At 38.6% G+C, this 18,920-nt stretch overlaps 1 protein-coding gene across 1 annotated transcript in view; it reads left to right on the forward strand.

The window, feature by feature from the left end:
* arid5b (AT-rich interaction domain 5B) overlaps positions 1-18,920 on the forward strand; it is a 153,120-nt gene that overhangs the window by 124,391 nt on the left and 9,809 nt on the right. The window lies entirely within an intron of this gene.

An 18,920-nucleotide genomic window follows, 5' to 3' on the forward strand; every position in this document is an offset into this window, starting at 1 on the left:
CTGCCTCGCGGCTGCCTGGCAAGACCTGAATGGCGCTTTAGATTGCCTCTCATGCTTTTCCTGCGAGAAAAACGCACACACTCGATGTGATGTATCTGCATTCTGCGGTACGGCAAGGACGAAGCAAAGAGATGCTGACAAGTGCAAGATAGCGCTGAATAACATCTGCGCGCACACGCTCATATACACACACTTCATTGGCATTCCCAGTGTGAGGCGCGAATATCGTTTAAAAGGACTGTGTGTATTATTTTGTGCCTCCTAGTGGTAAAAAAAAATTCATTCCAAAAACAACAATATAGGTTTAAATAATAAGCAAAGCTAGCATACAAAAATGCATTTTTGAAAATACTGTACTTATTGGTCGAAAAAGAAGCATTTATTTTATATGACTCACTTGGAGGGAGCTGACATAATCACTGACCATGGTGTTTCCATGTAAGACCAAAAAATGGGGAAAAAGAAACATAGGTGGGGGAAGTAAAAAAGGGGGACATAAAAAGGGGATGGGCAAAAAAAGAAAAAAATACAACAATAAAAAAAATGATAAAGGAAAAAATAAAAAAAGGAGAATAGGAAAAAAAAGAAAAAAATATAAAAAACTAGAAAACATCAAGGAGAGGAAAAAAGAGACAGAGGAAAATTGAAGGGAAAAGGGTAAACAAGAAAATAAAGGTAAGAAGAAAAAGGCAGGAAAAAGAAAAAAGGTAAACAAAAATGATAACGAAAATAGGGTTAATGAAAAAAACAGAAGAAAAAAGGGGAATAAAGGAAAAATAACGAGAAATAAAGGGAAAAATAAATAAAAAAGGGAAAATAGGAAAAAGGAGATTACTGGAACAAAATAGGATAAAGAATAAACAAAAAGAAGAAAAGGAAAAAAGGGTAAGAGAAAAAGTGAAAAGAAAAAAAAAGAAGAGGACAAATATGGAAAAGAAGCTGAGCAAAAAATGATTTGTGGTCACTCTGAGTCCCTGTAGTTTGTATTCTTCCTTGTGCTTTGTAGTACTCGTTTCAGTCCCACCACACAATCCTGCGCCTTCTAGTGGTCAAATATCACACACAGTCCCTGCAAAGAGTGGCACTTTAGCGACCATGTCACTAAAACGTCCGCGTATTTGGGCGCTTCCCGTTCACGCCGCTAATTTTCTCGCGTTTGTCGACCTTTGTTCCTCATTAGAAACGGCAAAATGGCTTGTCGTGTCGCCATGGCAACACTGCATCCCCGCCCAGTGACGACGGAAAGGAGGAGAGAGTGAGCGATTTTACACAAAAAAAAAAAAAACAACAAGATTAAAAATGAAGGGGCTGTAAAAAGCCGCTGACCTGTATTAAAGGAACGGTGAACACACACACATATTTACACACACTCGCACCCGCGTACATAGGAAAAGGCACGTCTATTTCAAAGTTATTGATGCCATCTTTTTCATGACCTCATTTTTAATTCTGAGCGCCGCAGCTCCTGCCCGACAGCCAATCTCGGAAGGCTTTTTTTTCCCTCCTCTTCCTGAATAAATATCATTAAAACCTCGCCAGGCGCAGCGGCAGACCCTCGGATTATTGATTTGTTTCTAATGAACGAGCGACTCAACGGTTGCAGCAGGGGAAAAAAAGGGAAAGACAGGAGAAGGTACAATTAGCCTGTGTTTTCTGCCGCGATGTTGGCGTCGCTTTGCACGATCGCCTCGGAAAAGAGATCACCTGACTCATAGGTTTCCAAGAGGAGAGATTTTATCACAGGGATGTTTTACCTTTTTATCCGTTTTGTACACGAGCATACATCGACATGTTACATTTCTGTGTTTCCCGCACTGTATTAAGGCCCTGGAGGGTCACCAGGGTCTTATTCATAGAACTGACGGAGATTGTTAAGCCCCACCCACCATCGTTACAGTCTCCAAGACTCACAAACACATCAAATAGGGCGGCCAAAACAACAGCGGACGACTCGTTAGTCGCTATACCTGATAGCATAGCCGTATCATTTCTTCCTTATTGTAAAAACTTCTCAAAAATCAGTAGAAAAGGTTCTCAATTAGTATTTACAAAGTTATATTCAAAGATCAAAGCGGCGCCGCCAAGAGCGGCAGCCTTTCCGGCGGCTCCGCGTCATTTCGCACTTTTTGTGATTAATTGTTTTAAGTGTCTGCTTCTATCTTCGGTGTTTTTCGTCCCATTTGACAACTACACTTTGGATTACTTTCTATCCTATAGGTATGGGTTTTAACGCACAAAAATTATTGATTATTCAAGGAATCAACTTCTTGCCCTGAAGAATTCTCGCGCCGGCGTGATGAGGGGGCCCTACCGTGGATGGAGAGCTAGCTAAGCGGCTAGCGGCGTTAAGTCTTCGGTACCGTCCGTAATCATGGTAAATGTGAACTCTCTACCAAATAAGACCGACAAACTGGCTGTGCTGGTGAAAAACATCAAAGCGCACATGGAGTGCAGTTTGCTGTGTTTTACGGAAACGTGGCTCACGTCGAGCATCCCGGACACTAACGTGGAGTTACCGGAGCTACCCGGCTCCAGCGCTGTTGGACAGAGACACGAAAGCCTGCGGGAAGCGGAGAGGAGGTGGACTCGCTAACACGAGGTGGTGTATCCCTGGGCACAAAGATTTCCATCTGCCGCAGGGACGTGGAACTTTTGTACTAGCGTGTGATATCATCCGCTCCGCTGTTGCTAAACTACAACAAAGCACCCCGAGGCCATCCTGTTAATAAACAACAAAGGAGACTGCTGGAAGTGTGAATTTCCGTACGGGGATAAAAAAATATCTATCGAGGTGTTCAAAGACGCTTATAACCTTGTAATGTTGGTGATATATGATAAGTCGTGAGCCCCGTACTTCACACAGAAATGTATTCAGATTTGTCAGATCTGGTGGACTTACTGCAAATATAAAGTAGGGTAAGTCCACTTTATTGTTTCCCTTCTTACAGACATTCATTAGTTCTTAAGATTTGTCACTTCACTCTTGTTTCTTTGCACATCTAGTGCTATAAAAGAAGCAGTTTTCTGTAGGCAGTCTTTGCACATAAGCTATGGCAGAACAAACCCATTGCGAATTTTTTTAAGGGCGTTGTCCAGGTTTCTATTTCATGGTAATATACCGAAATAACGCGGCAAGGAGGAACTTCATGTCATGTTTTGAGGCTGATAGGGTGCTGTGTTATAACTGACCCAACAACAGGATAAATTTCAATGTAATAAAAAGAAAAAGATTACTGTAGAACAAACTTTGTTCCGGTTCCCCAGAGAAAATATGCAAAAAACAAATTAACAAAAGAAATAAAGTCAAAAGAAAGATAATAATGTTAACACAAGAGGCAAAATCTTAAGCATATCATTTGCAAATTGGGAATGTTTATTATATTCAAAGATTTAACCCTCAAAATAAATGTGACTGAAAAATAGTGCACAAAACAACATACTATTGTATAAAGAGAAGGAAATTAAAAATGTGTTTTTTAATCATCTAATTCATCGAGAAAGATTAACCTATTCATCGATTTTTAAAATCGTCAGTTCCAGCCCTAATCAGAAAAAAACAGTGTAGTCAGTTGGCTATAGTAGGAATCTGAGGATTTTTCTCCCCTCTGGAGCATTCATATCAAACTATTCCATTAAACTTTTATACTAAGGCAGGGCCCTCACAATACCGTCCTGCAGGACGCCACTGGATCTCGGGCTGTGTGTTTTAGAACCCTGAATTAAACCATTGAAGGTAGATTGAATCAACTGAGAGAGGACTGGTCCACCCTGGACTCATAATGTTTTGTGTATGACCCAACTGTTTTAGAGCACATATTTAGATTTAGAAAACTGTCCAAATATGAACATTCGACGACAGATGGCTAGTCAGCGACACAATTGCAGAGTCCCTTGTGGTTTCGCCGGTCGAGTCAATTTTAAACAACACCTTATGGCCTTTTATAAAATCATTGTAAGGATTTTCTCCTGAATGACAATACTGGCTGATTTTACTTACATGTAGTAGGATGCCAAAACGGGCTAGCCAAATTGTCGGATGCAGCCGATAAAATGAAAGATATTCTGTCAGCCGGAGGAGCGTATGCTGCACGTCTGCAGTTTATCAAAAGGCCTGGACTTGCGTTCAAGTTCTTGGCAATTCTCTGGTTTTTATTCACAGTCAAAAAGGTCTCATTCTATAATTTGAAATATCTTTTTTGAATTAAAACAAAAGGAAGTGGAAGAGGAATCCACCCCACCAAAACTTGTTTCGTCAATTAACCGAAATACAGTGGGCCCTTTACATATAGCTACACTGGTTGGGAGGGATAAGAGATACGAGATTGTCTTCCGAGCAAAACATTTGCCCGACATATGAGAGAAAATCCAGATTACTATACAAGAATTTACAGATCTTACCACTAGAGGGCTCAAGACCACTCATTGTCAACATTAGCTGATCCCAGTTGGCACGTACAGTATGCTTCACGCCAAACACTCTCGTGGTTCCTCACTCCTTCACCTCCAGAGTGCTCATGGGAAACTCACATTATTTAGTAAATCTTAAATCTTAATTATCTTATGACGGTATTTTATGTTCACTTGCCATTTGAATGTGTTTTTAGTGATCGGGAAGATGTGTTTCATTGCTCATTAGGGTCAACTTGATAATTTTGGGGGGTTGGGAACAGATCATTGGGTTTTCAGCTAGTTCTTATGGGGAAAATATATTCAAGACACAGTGGAACCTCGGTTTTCGAACGCCTCTCAGTTCGAACAAATCGGTTCTCGACCAAAAATTGAGAAATTCTTGCTTCGCTTTTTCGTTCAAAAAAATCGGAGTTCGAACGCCGGTACGCTAGGGGCGATGCTGAGCGGCGTACGGGTGTAGATTGCCCCCACCCCTCGTGAAGAACTGTTGTCACGTGAGGCGCACTCCTTTTTGCTTTCGTTATTAATATCGGTGAACGGAGTGTTTTAACCCCTAATTATGCCTCGGAAGAAGGTCGGTGCAAGCAGCAAAGTTGCTACAGGTGAAAAAAGAAGAGTAGTGCTATTGCTATTGCATTTAAGAGAGAAATAATGGGATTATTATATGAAATAATAAATATGAAGAAGATGTGCGAGTTTCCCTTCTTTCGAGGGAATAGAGCATGGCTTCTGCAGACCACCACAAAGGTAAGAAATCCTATTCATAAATCTTTTCTTTATCCTTTCACCGCTCACCACTTGTTGTGGAGACCCGGGTGCTAAATGACGTGTTACCATCCTGATTTTTTTATTTTTACACGTTCGTGTTAGCGTAATCTTTTGTACGGAAGATTACGCTAACGCGAAGGTACGATTAGCCTGGGTTAGCTTCATGTTTACATTCTTGCTAAATATTCAGGGTGTTGGAACGGATTAAAATGATTTTACATTACTTTTAATGGAAAAAACGATTTTCCGTGATCGACCAAATCGGTTTTCGAACAGGGTTCTGGAACTGATTATGGTCGAGAACCGAGGTTCCACTGTATGTGAAATTCTACAAGCTCAATCTGGGAATAAATAATTTTGGAAGGATATAAATAATGGAAGGAGAAGGGCCAATGTATTGTTGGAGTTTGGTGATCATAAGAGGACTCGCATGCCAAAATTGAACAGGTCAGCCATTTTTTTTGGACGACCCGTTTCCTGAAGAAGTTCACTTGGTTTTATTTCCTATTCAAATCAATTTGCAGATATTGTTTTTAATTTAGATAGTAGTTAATCACTTAACATTAGTTTGACTCGCAAAGACACCACGACTAGAATTTAACAAATAGCCGGCCATTTTGTTAGGAAGAATTTTGGGGGGGATTGAATTCCGATGCCGTCACACCACTACAATTTAGTTCAAATGGAAACGAGTAGCAAGGATTTATTATGTAGCTGTTTTGCTTTCCATTTGGCATGCGGCCTGAGCTTGGCATCAAACATGACAAATTGTTTAATAGTTCTAAAAATGTAATTTCCAGACATTAGTTCATCCATTTCACAGCTCCTGAGATATTGATTTGCACACCAGGAATTGAAGGGTATTTTTTATTTAACTGTACGTTTCTTCTCCTTATTTATGGTTATAGATTTTTGCACTTTGATGTACTTCAATCCAATTGCCGTATTTTCCAAACTATAAGACGCACCTAAAAAACCCAATTGGCCAGAAACTTCAAAGTGCTCCTAATATAGGTAAAAGTATGGTGGAGAAAACTGGAAATACATAGTTAAATGATACTGCAAACGGTAACTATTCTGCCTTTGAGAAACGTACAGAGTCGTTTTTTGAGTGCCCTCTTCTAGTTAACATGTTAATTCTTAAAGGAAACATAAGAGAAGCTTTGACGGCAGCTCAGACGCCAAATTTCAGAACGTTCGTTGCAAATCTTTTGTTGTTCCTTTGGACTATACTTGTCTTAAGTGTGAAATATATTGTGAATAAATGAAAGATTTTTGTTTGTTTTGTATGAATTGTTGTTAAATGATACTGTGTAGCAGGTGTGTCAAACTCATTTCGACTCAGGGGCCACACGATAGAACAAACATTCTCTATGGGGCCGGACTAGTAGATTACAGAGAAAGAAAAAAAGAGAGGGAAAGAAATAAAAAGAGGCAGAGAAAAAGAGAGGGTGGGAGAGAGAGGAAGGGGGAAAGAGAGACAGTGACAGACACAGAGAGGAGAAAAAAGAGAGAGAATGTGAGAAACAAAAGTTATAAAAAGAGAAATAGTGAGAGAGGGGAAATAAAGAGAAAGCAATCCAGAGAAATAGACAGAGAGGAGAGAAAAGAGAAGGACAGAAGAGAGAATGGGAGAAAGAGAGAAGAGGAAAGCAAGAGGGAGAGGGAGAGAAGAGAGAGAAAAGTAAAAAAGGAAGAGAGAGCAAAATAAGGTAAAAAGAGAGAGTGTGATAGAGAGTGAGAGAAAAAGGGAGGAAGAGAGAGAAATACAAGTACACACTCTTGAGAGAGGCACCTGGCTTTGGCAACATCAAGTGTAATTTTTTCAACCTGCAGCTCGATTTTCTCTTGTGCTTCCCGCAGCCAGATTCAATCCCTTAGTGGGCCTGATCCGGCCCGCGGGCTGCCTGTTTGACACCAAAGCTGTATAAGGTAACCGTTCTAAAGTTGCCTCTTGTAGCAAACATGTTGTTTGCTGCTAAAATTAATTTCAGAGTTGAAACCAGATGTCTTATGTTCTATGGAATCAATGATTTTAATTTAAATGTATTTATTTTTTATGCAATCTAAGATCTGAACTGTACTTTTAATTCCATGTGCATCTTAGTCCAGTGCGCCTCATACATCAACAATATATCACAAAAGACTAGTTTCTTCGGGGCGCCGCTTATAACAGGTTGCACCTTTTAGTGTGTAAAATACAGTATATATTGTTTCCATGGAGTATGTATGTATGCATGTAGCCCCTTTGGTTAAAATAGAAACTTTAATCTATTGTGGTCCCTGAATGATAGATGCTTCTTACATTTAATGTTAATATTATTTACATTTAATGTTAATATTATGAGGATTATTATATAAAGGATTTTTTGTCTTTTGTGCATGTGGAAAATGGACAAATATTGCTTATTTCTCTGATCATGTTCGAGTATATTCGTTAGGTTTTCAGTCGGTTTATTAAGTTCACTAGACTATATGCGCAACTTTCCAAATTTTCCAAATTCCATGAATCCAGCTCTTGGCTTGTAGCCCCAAAAGATTTTTATTTGTCGTTCTGTCCATTTGACTTTGACACCCCAAGCTTGAATTGGAGCGGTCTTGTCAAAATGAGACACAGCTGAAATTGAACAGGACATTTGATTTCAAGCAACATAAGTCAATTTAGCTGAACTTGAAATATCGCCCACCGGGGTAAGCGCCCCACTTAGAGCCAAGGACAGGTTGCGAATGAACCCGGAGGTATCGCTGAAGTGAACTCGTCTTTGAAGGCGTTTCCAAATAAAACGGAGCGCTAACAACCGCTTTGCAGCTTTTAATTTGCTTCTTATTGGCGCACGTTCACCTGCCACAGCCGAGCAGCGGCGGCTAATGAGAGCGAAGCGTCCCCGAGGGGGAAGACGGAACAGTGGAGGTCGTAGCAAATCTGCCGGTTTCAGACGTGACAAAAGGGCTTAAGTTTTTCCGACATTCTTTGGCTGCCCTCTGCTTTTAAGCACGTGAATGGGGGTCATCTCCAGTGCTTTGGCTTCCAGACAAAAAGAGCCTTTGAGCCATGATGCTGGGGGGGATTGTGGGTGAGGGGGTCATTTCTGCAACGTCTGTTTATCCCGCCGTTGACATCTTTTTATTTCATGGCCTCCCGGGATTGTGAAAGACAATAAAACAAATCAGTTTCTCTGCTCCTAATCTCTGGCTCCGTTCGCCCTTTCAATTGTCCTTTTTGTTTCGCTCCCCCCGACTCTTTTGTTTTTGCTCCTGTGATCTGAAGGCACAACAGCGGCTCCAATGAATTTGGGGCGCAGATGGCGAAGGGAGGTGGCAAAAGTGGAACAGCCTGAGGCGTTTTTCCACATTTCGGGCAACTCCGAGCCTCCCCCGGCTTTCTTGGATTCAGACAGGCCGCTCATTCCTGTGAGGAGTGGGCGACACTAGGAATTTTGCTATCGATCCAATATGAGTGAATACATGGTAATATAGATTAATACTGATCCAATACCGATACTTTTTTATTACAAATGTTATGATAGGGGGTGGGCATACTATGGCCGTGGGCCACATGCGGCCCATTACGTTTTTTAACCCCTTAACAATCTGTGAAATTCACTTATAATCCCAAGCCATGACATACCCAAAGTAATCTAATAGATTCGATAGAGAGCGCTAAGGCACTCCCACCGTAGTTACGTTATACGTGTATCCCACAGGGAGCAAATACGGCGGCACAAACAACATGGAGCGACTCTTTAGTCGCGATACCTAATAGCATAACCGTATCATTTCTTCCTTATTATGCAAAGTTATCTCAAAAGACAGTAGAGAAGGGTCTCAATTATTATATGCAGAATTATATTCATGGCATCAGGGCGTCCAAAGACGCTAATAACCTTGTTAGAGTGGATGCAAAATGGTGGCGATCTATGAAGAAGTCAGAAGCCCCGTATACACTACACATTGAAATGGATTCAAATTTGTGAGAGATAACGGTATAGAGGATATTATAATTTAAGTTTTACTTTAATTACGAAACGCCACCTTTGCTTGTATTTGTTATGCTAATGAGAGCATAGTGATATAATCAAAGAAAGTGCAAGTTAATCGGCAGCAGCAACCTACAAACTTCTCTCACTGACAACTCACTGAGCCAACAGCAGCGTAATAAAAATGAAACACTTACTGTAAAACAACTTCCCATCGATCCTATGCACATTGAGTTGAGCGTGATGCCGCTAGCATGCCATATGCATTGTGGGGGCCGGGCTGTCGTCTGCCTTGCACTCTTATTGGCTGAAAACGAGCGCTGCCGGATCTATTAATTGAATGCTGTTCTTGAATCATTTGTTGAATATTGACAATTTTGGTCTCTTAACACTCTGAAGTTTGTCCCACAGTAGGAACACACAGAAATGGGTTTTTATTCACGCCAAAAAAAAATTGCAATCTCATACCTGCAGGAGAGTTTAGCATGGGCATCTAAGATGGAAAATAGCTGGGACATAGCATTAAGCCTTAACTGGTCCCATGTCAAATTTGGTCACAATGTAAATAAAATTAACATTGTATTTTACACATTTTTCTAAAGGTATGTCATGGCGTTTCCAAACATGACCATTTGGAGACAACCTGTTTAAAGCTCTAAAACTTCTGCAACGTGTAATGACATTTTTTGAGACACTGTGAAAGAATTGTTCGTTTTTGACTTCTCTTTCCAGAAGTCGATCACCTATTGTGCACACTTGCGCCTGATGATCGTGCATAAAAATGGATCCCGAGTTGCAATACTCATACTCATATTCATTTTCAGATCTGATTTGAATACACATCATAAATATGCCTAAATTTATGTTGGGAATTTCATTGACTAACCAATGTGTCAGTCAACATTTGAATCAGTCCGGACTGGCTAAAGGTTTTTTTAAGCCAAAGTTCGTCAGGTCCGCTTTTCAATACAGGCTAAGGACCGTGAAAAAAAGCTTGCAATTGGTCGAAAGAGGTATCAATCAAGGTCAGAGGCTAACGGCCACATTGGGTATCATCTTAGGAGTTTGTTTACTTTTAAAAGGGAATTATGGGCCAAAACAAACGGGTTACAACAAGGATTGTCAAATGATGCAGAAATGCCTTTGGGCAGATTTTTTTATCTGTTGGCAGAGAAAAAGAGACACAATATGTTTTAAGATAAAATTCAACAAAACCGCTAAACCCGCTCTTGCTAATTCTTTAGCACATTTTATTTTACCGTGTGACATTTAATACTGAGACAAAATATATGAAATATTAAGAATGCAAGAGCCTGTGTCCCATATCGACATAAATATACCTCTTAAAATTTGTCTCCCTTTCGCAGTGACTTAAATGCTGAGGCTCATTTTGACCGTCATTTTTGTCCTGTATAATAAGGGTTTGAAAACATGGTTCAAGCAAAGTTCGTTAGTGAAAATGTCACCAAATACTGCGAACCAAGGATACCAATGTATTTACCTATGGTGGAGACTGACTGGGCAAGGGGAAGAAGCAGCGCGCACGCCGTGTTTATAGCTCCGCCCATTCCTGCTGCTCACTCACTCAAATTGCTTTAGGTTCTTTGTTTTGGGGTGTTTACAGTGTGTCCAGTGGGTTTTCATCATAAAGTGTCTCAACAGTAAACAGATTGTCTAATGAGCTTCCATATAACAGTTTCTTTAGCAACATATGGAAATGGTGTAAATGTGTCTGCCATTGAAGCGCTGCTAAAAGGTACAGTAAATGGTTTAAAAATGTTCTAATTAGCAATGTTTAGGTATATGCTTTGTTTAATTGTCTTAGTATGTGGCTATTTAAAAACAGTTTTACGGGGTCGCTTTTTTAAAGGGAATATATTCTTCTATCTGCTTTAAACTGTTCAATCTTTTTATTGGATACATTTGAGGAGTGGAAGTTTTTTTTTTTATCTGGGTCCCAGCTTGTCATTGGGATAGAATGGTAGATTCTGAAGTCGGACCAGTTGAGAACTAGTGAGAGTACTACAAATCAAAACACTTTTAGGGGTGCCAGCTTTGTCCCTCGTTGTCCCTTGGTGTGTCTACTATAAAAATCCTACTTTAGAAATAATACAAAACTCTTACTACAGTTGCCATTGTAACTATGGATTTACAGGTTTCTGTTCAGGAACAGTAACATGTTTAAGTTTTTGGTTGCAGCTTGTGGCTATTTTTCATGTGTTTATTTAAATTTGTTGTGTTGCCACAGAAGCAGACCACTTTGCCACACAAATTAAACCACGCATAATCCTTTGCTCCAGTTAAAGAAAAATCTCACACTGCCCTGCGCTTCTTTTTCGCTTGCCCCTGTCATTTTTAGCTTCTGGCAGGAGTGGTCGGATAGATTTGGCCCTCTCTTCTTCTTGGCCCGCAGGTTGCAGCAGCAGACAAGGTAGATGTATGCTATCGACATAGCGATCCAATGCAAGTACTTAGTAGCAAAAATATCGATATCTGGGTGCATCAGCCCACCCCTTACTTCCTGTGACAAGCCAAATCTGACGATCTATAAAAAGATCCTCCTGATTGATGAAAATGAGGCAGACTAATAGAGTTTTGTAATGGTTGATCTAGAGCACAGATTAGCCCGCCCCCCAATATTACTACATTTATCCAACATTTTGCTTCCTCCCCAACGCTTCTTGTACTATCGACGCAGAAAAACCAGGCAGCTCGAACAAGGAGCGGTTGATAAATTGGCTCGAGAGGAAGTTAAGTGTTTATTGACCTCATAAAAATGTTGCTGCCGCTACTTAATGAAATTCTGCACCTACAGTATGCCAGTCAAGTCACCACAAAAGCAATATACACCCCCTTGTGGCACGCCCTGGCAACAATAACGCTTTCGAATGAATGGCCTCTTATCGTAATTGTACAGTAATACAATGGAATTGGAGGGCTTCTCCTTTCAGACAAATTTGACGAATACAAAAGTGTAAATAGATAGATGTAAAAACAAAATATTGATTATCTATTCATAACTGTAAACCTCAGCCAATTGCTTCCTTTCATGATTGCAATTCACCTTAAGTAGCAATAAACCTTACAAACACAACGCTGCACCTATTTACTCATAGCAAGATAGACTCTGTAGAATACCATGACAAAATTAGCAATCTACAATGACATTGTCATCTGCTACCAATGACCGAGATGATCCAGATTAGAGCCAAAATGGGCAAGATGAGCTCGGTCTACCAAAAAAACCTGTATATCATATATATATATATATATATATATATATATATATATAATTATAAGGACAGCATGGTTAGCACGTGTGCGGCACAGTTCTGAGGTCATGAGATCAAACCTCCTGTGTGGAGTTTGCATGTTCTCCCCGTGCTTGTGTGGGTTTCCTCCGGGCACTCCGGTTTCTTCCCACATTTCAAAAACATGCATGTCAGGTTGATTGGCCGCTCCAAATTGTCCCTAGGTGTGAATGAGTGAGCAAGTTTTCTGTCTCTATGTGCCCTGCGACTGGCTGGCAACCAGTTCAGGGTGTCCCCTGCCCACTGCCCGACGATGACTGGAATGGGCTCCAGCACCCGTACGACCCTACTGAGGATAAGCGGTGCAGATGATGGATGGATATATATATATATATATATATATATATATACACACACACACACACACACACACCATTTTTAGGTGTCATTTCCCTTTTTGGCAGGGCCATTCACCTTAGTGACCAACCTTATTACATGGAAAAGTGGCTAAGTCAGCACAAAGAGAAATGCCAAATCGGCTTTTTGGGGTATTTTTCGCATCTAGGTAAACTTCCTGACTGCTTATAGAAGATGGTGTTGATATTCAATTTCTTTCTTGGAAAAAAATGCTGAGTCAACAAAATAAAAGTGCTCCGTCACCTTTTTGGGGGCATTTTTCACATCTTGGCCAACCTACCTGACTGGCTATGAAAGATTGTGGTAATATCTAAACTCCTTCCCGCTACTTGGTTGCACAGACAAACAAACAGATACTAAACCAAGACAGCTTTATTCGCGGGTGATAAAAACATATAAAATATGGGGAAAACTTCTAAGTTGACAGGTATGTAAATAAATATGTTTAGGACGTGGGTGTATCCCCAATATGAGGACACTTGATCCGGCTTAACTCTCATCAAAATCAAGCATGTGGTAATATTGTTTGACTGTGTCCTTGCTTACGTCCATGACGAATTTCTGAGGGAGATGAGGCACAAAATTAAAATGCGAAAAAACAATATTGTGTGTGTAACTTTGATATGTCGTCTAGGACAAGTTCACTTTCATCTTGCTGAAATTCCTTATCTTGTGCAGTATTTGAAAACATGCTGTTTGAATGACTTTCATGTCAAACAGTCGTTGAAAAAAGTCCATGTTTATATTAGTGCGCGGAAACTCAATTGCCTTAACTTTTAGAATTTACTCCTGCGGGTGCTTAGAATTTACACAGTAATCGGCAGACAAGTGGAAAGAATTTGGTCAAGTTTTGGCTGTCTTGCTTACAGTTGATTTCTCATCCGGTTTACCTAAATTGGGTCATAGATTGCTAAATTGTGCTTGGCGTTTAAGAATAAAGGCAAATATATTTATGCAATCGTATTATATTTTGTTGCAGTCGTGTAAAAAGAAAACCAATAACAGCAAGCATTTCCCCAAATTCCTTTTTTAGAATGAAAAAAACACTATTCTCCCTTTGTTAATAAAAGATTTTTTTTAACAAGAAAGAAACGTTTCATATAGACGAAAATTAGAAAACGATGACTATTTAAATAGGGGCTTCACAGACAATTGAGAGCCAATTTAGATAACGAACAAACAAGCAAATATTTGACCATTTACTTTACTTTTACTCTATTAAACTTGTTGAGAAATAACTGCACTGTATCATATTTTCAAAGTAACAAAACAATAAATAATTTGACTTTGCCATTTTACTAGAAAAAACAACTTTCGCTAAGTGGCAATATTTGTTATATTTTGTTCACATGGCAGTGCAATTTAATGAAATATATTTTAAACTTGATTTTCAAGTGAAATGATGAATACTCCTATGAATTTACTGTGTTTGTACCCCATATTTCTATCAACATTTCTTAAAAACGTATTTTTAAAATACAGCCAAAAACATATTTTTAGTTTTTTACATGAGAGTGACAATTTACTTTTTTTTTTCTTGTTTTTCAAGTTTGTAAACTAAGAAAATATCAATTATTTCATAAGTTATTGTACTAGAAAAAGCCAGGTTAAAATACAGCTAATTGTGAAAAAAATGACAACACTGCCAGTGGAGCACGTTTTCATGAATTGTGGCAGTTTCTGTATTCCTTTATACATTTCGCCTCAATAGCGCCCCCTGAAAAGCAAGTACAATTTTTCTCAACACATAAGTGGCCATTTTTAATAACTGGGGGTGCAAAATTGTTTATTTTTTGGGTTGTATGAAGCCAAACCTTCCCACAATTCTGTTTTTTTTTCTTAGGTTATTTTTTTAGAAATGTCTTTTTTCCATTTGTAAGTATTTATACACAAGGAGGCGGTCCGTCTTTTCTTCCTGGCTTTGCGCGTAATCATCTGTCTTTCTCAAATCCCAAAGTGACATTCCCGAAAGTTTACTCGGCCTCATTCCCACACGTTGCATTACACGGCCTCAGTACGAGTATTACTTTGGTTTTCCAAATGCAGCTACTTTGCTCTGAACCGCGGGTGGGCAACTATTTGGGGTTATAAGCCACATTTGGCAAAGGGGCCCATACGGAAGACCTATGCAATTTTTTCATTGTGAAATAAGTATACATGCAGAAATGTGCATGTTATATTTCTTTGTACGTGTTTTTAAAAGGATTACATTCATCAAATTGGTTATCAAATTTTCACTATTAAAGCAACATAATAAATAAAATAATAATAATAAATAAATCTGTACTATAACTTTGTTTTTGGTTTATTTTTAGTAATTTTGTAGAATTTCTGTAGTTTTATATTCATGTTTTTGTAGTATTTCCATAGTAGTATATGCGTCGTATTTTTGTAGCATTTCCATAGTGGAATTTTTTTAGTACTGTACATATGTAGTATGTTTGCAGTATTGTAATTCTAATTTGAGTACAAAAGTCAATTCCATTGAAGTTGGGAAAAAGTTTAAAATGTCAGTAAAATTAGAATAGAATGACTTGCAAACCTTTTCTAACCCATATTTAAATGAATACACCACAAAGACAAGATTATCCATGTTCAAACTCATAAACTTTATTTCCATAAGCAAATAATGATAAACTTAGAATTTTATAATTGCAACAAGTGCCAAAGTAGTTGGGAAAGGGGCTTCTTCACCATTGTGTTACATCACCTTTCCTTTTAATAACACTCAATAAACGTTTAGGAAGTGAGGAGACTAGTTGTTGAATCGTTGATAGTGGAATCCTTTCCCATTCTTGCTTTATGTACAGCTTCAGCTGTTCAACAGTCCGGGGTCTCCTTTGTCTTATTCTGCGCTTTATAATGCGCCACACATTTTCAATGGGAGACAGGTCAGGACTGCAGGCAGGCCAGTCAAGCACCCGCACCCTCTTACTACGAAGCCACGCTGTCGTGAGACGTGCAGTGTGTGGCTTGGCATTATCCTGCTGGAAGAAGCAAGGGCGCCCATGGTAAAGATTCTGTTTGGATGGCAACATACTTTGTTCCAAAACCTGAATGTACTTTTCTGCATTAATGGTGCCTTCACAGATGTGCAGGTTACCCATTCCTTGGCCACTCATGCACCCCCATACCATCACAGATGCTGGCTTTTGCACTTTGCGTGCATAACAGTCTGGGTGGTTCTGTTCTTCTTTGGACCGGAGGACACGACGTCCACAATTTCCAAACACAATTTGGAAAACTGACTCATCAGACCACAGAACACTTTTCCACTTTGTATCAGTCCATTTTAGATGGGCTCGGGCCCAGAGAACCCTGCGGCGTTTCTGGATGTTGTTGATGAATGGCTTACGCTTTGCAACATAAAGTTTTAACCCACACTTACGGATATAGCGTCGAACTGTATTGACTGACAGTGGTTTTCCAAAGTGTTCCTGAGCCCATGTGGTGATGTCCTTTACACATTGATGTCGGTTCTTAATGCAGTACCGCTTGAGGGCTCGGAGGTCACGGGCATTCAATAATGGTTTACGGCCATGCCGTTTACGCACAGTGATTTCTCCAGATTCCCTGAACCTTTTCACAATATTATGGACTGTAGATGATGATATCCCTAAATTCCTTGCAATTGTACTTTGAGGAATGTTGTTTTTAAACTGTTCAACAATTTGCTCACGCAGTTGTTCACAAAGAGGTGAACCTCGCCCCATCCTTGCATGTGAATGACTTAGCTTGTTCGGGTCTCCCTTTTTTATACCCAGTAACAACTCTCACCTGTTGCTAATTCATCTGTTCACCTGCAAATAGTTGGTTGATTTCCATTCATCCACTTTCTGAGTAGTTATTGACACCTGTCCCAACTATTTTGGCACGTGTTGCTGTCATCAAATTACAGAGTTGATGATTTTCTCCCAAAACAATAAAGTTTATGAGTGAAGACAATAAATATGTTGTCTTTGCTGTGCATTCATTTAAATATGGGTTGAAAAGAATTTGCAATTTACTTGGATCAATTTTTATTTGCAATTAACACACTTTCCCAACTTCATTGGAATTGAGTTTTGTATTTCCAAAGTAATATTTCTGTTGCAGGATTTTAATACTATTGTTGAGGTATTTTTTTTGTATTTCTGTAGTAGTATTTTTGGAGTATTTTGTTGTATTTCCGTAGTGGATTTTTGTAGTATTCCTGTATAGGTATTTTTGTAGTGTTTTGGTAGTATTTTATCACTACTTTAAGTTTGTAGTGTCTCTATTGTAATATTTTTGTAGTAGTACTGTTGTATTACAGCACAAACGCAGTAGCATTTTTGTTGTATTTGTAGTTATTTTTTGGCAGAATGGAAGCATAATATTAGGTCCCTGTTTGAAGCACTAAATCTGATATTTTTGTCATAATTTTGTAGTACTATTTTTGTTGTGGACTAACAAAAGGACAATAGGGACAAAATTTGCACCAAAAAAAAAACTGTTTTATTAGTATTACTTTACCTACTATTATGTATACACTGGTAGTCATTACATTTTGACAATTATCATTCGGTGGGCCGGATGAAAGAGCCTGATGGGCTGCATGTGGCCCGCGGGCTGTAGCTTGCCAAGCACTGCTCTAAACTCTATATCACACGTGTTGTGGATGTGACTGAAATATGGATTTTGCTCACAAAAGGGACTAAAAAACTTTTTTTGTAGACTAAACGAACAAGAAAAATTGAGCTTCGGTTTTGCATTTTCAAGACGGAAAATGTCTCTGTAAAAAAATATTGTTCTCATTGTTTTATTTTAGGTGTATTTGTTCCATTTTCTTTTGTGAATTAGAAAGTGTATGTTTAAAATAAGCAAATATAAAGCAGATATTTCATAATTTTGCACATTTGAAGCATTTTATACAAAGTCATTTGTTTTAACATATCATCTAACAAATGGTAGGTAATTGTGCTTATTTTAGCGGGACAGAGTAAAATATTGAACCACTAGATGTTCTCTTTATACGCCTTGCAACCGAAACTCTGTGCTAAAAAAGAACGAGGGAGAATACAAACTACTGAGACTTGAGTGAACAATAAAAAAACACAGCCTTTCGCGAGGTTTTTGGGAACCCGTAGCAGCACGATGTCAGACAATTGGGTTTGTTCCCTGGGTGAGGCTCATGTTATGTAAAATGACTACCTTTTTCTTGATCTACTATTGTTATCTAAAAATGCATGTTCATATAATTGTTTATGTTTCTATGCTTATTATTTAAATCAATAATTTTAAGCTTCCTTCAAAGATAATTATGTCTGTTTGTTTTGAACAGAACCCCACAAAAATGTATATTGTACAAAACAAATCCCATAAATAAGATTTATTTCAATAAGGCAAAAAGGGTCTTTAGTATCTCCATTGTTTTAAAATCACATATTTATTGAATAGTTCATGTACTCTCCCTCATATTTAAATCAATATTTTTACCACTATGAGGTGCTAAATAATACAAAGTGACCCTTTAATAATGATTTTTATTATTTGATTCAAGCAAAAATCTCGAAAAATAAGACACAATGTACTCAGAATCAGGTATTTATTTTTTGCAGTGTACATTGCTTATTTTAAGGGTATTTTTTTCAGTTTTAAGATATTTTAACTTTGTTTTTCTTGAAAATAACAAAATTATTTCTTAAAGGGACATCGTTTATTTTTCAGCACCTCTAAGAGGTAAAAAAAAGCAATGTTGATTTGAATAATAAATGGGGATTTTTAAAATACTTGCTGTTTGAGAAATTTGTATTCCACATGAGGCACACACAGAGTGAGTTAACATGATTTTCCCCGATCTTGCTGATACGGGTACCCCCTAAACAAATAACTTGTGAAGGACTGGGCCCCCCGAAAAAAGAAAAAGACCCAAAAAAAAATTTTTTTTCACTTTGAGCCTCCATAGTTTGTATTCTTTATTTGTGCTTTGTAGCACTATTTGTCAGTGGCACTAAACATTACATCGTGTAGATAGATAGATACTTTATTCATCCCCCGTACGTCCAGCAGTATCCTTGTGTTGAAAATGAAATAATAATAAAATAAAATAAATCGAATACATAAATACCCAATATAA

This window comes from Urocampus carinirostris, chromosome 13 (genome assembly GCF_059441175.1).
Source record: "Urocampus carinirostris isolate Australia breed hairy pipefish chromosome 13, RoL_Ucar_1.0, whole genome shotgun sequence".
Classification (NCBI taxonomy): Eukaryota; Metazoa; Chordata; class Actinopteri; order Syngnathiformes; family Syngnathidae; genus Urocampus; species Urocampus carinirostris.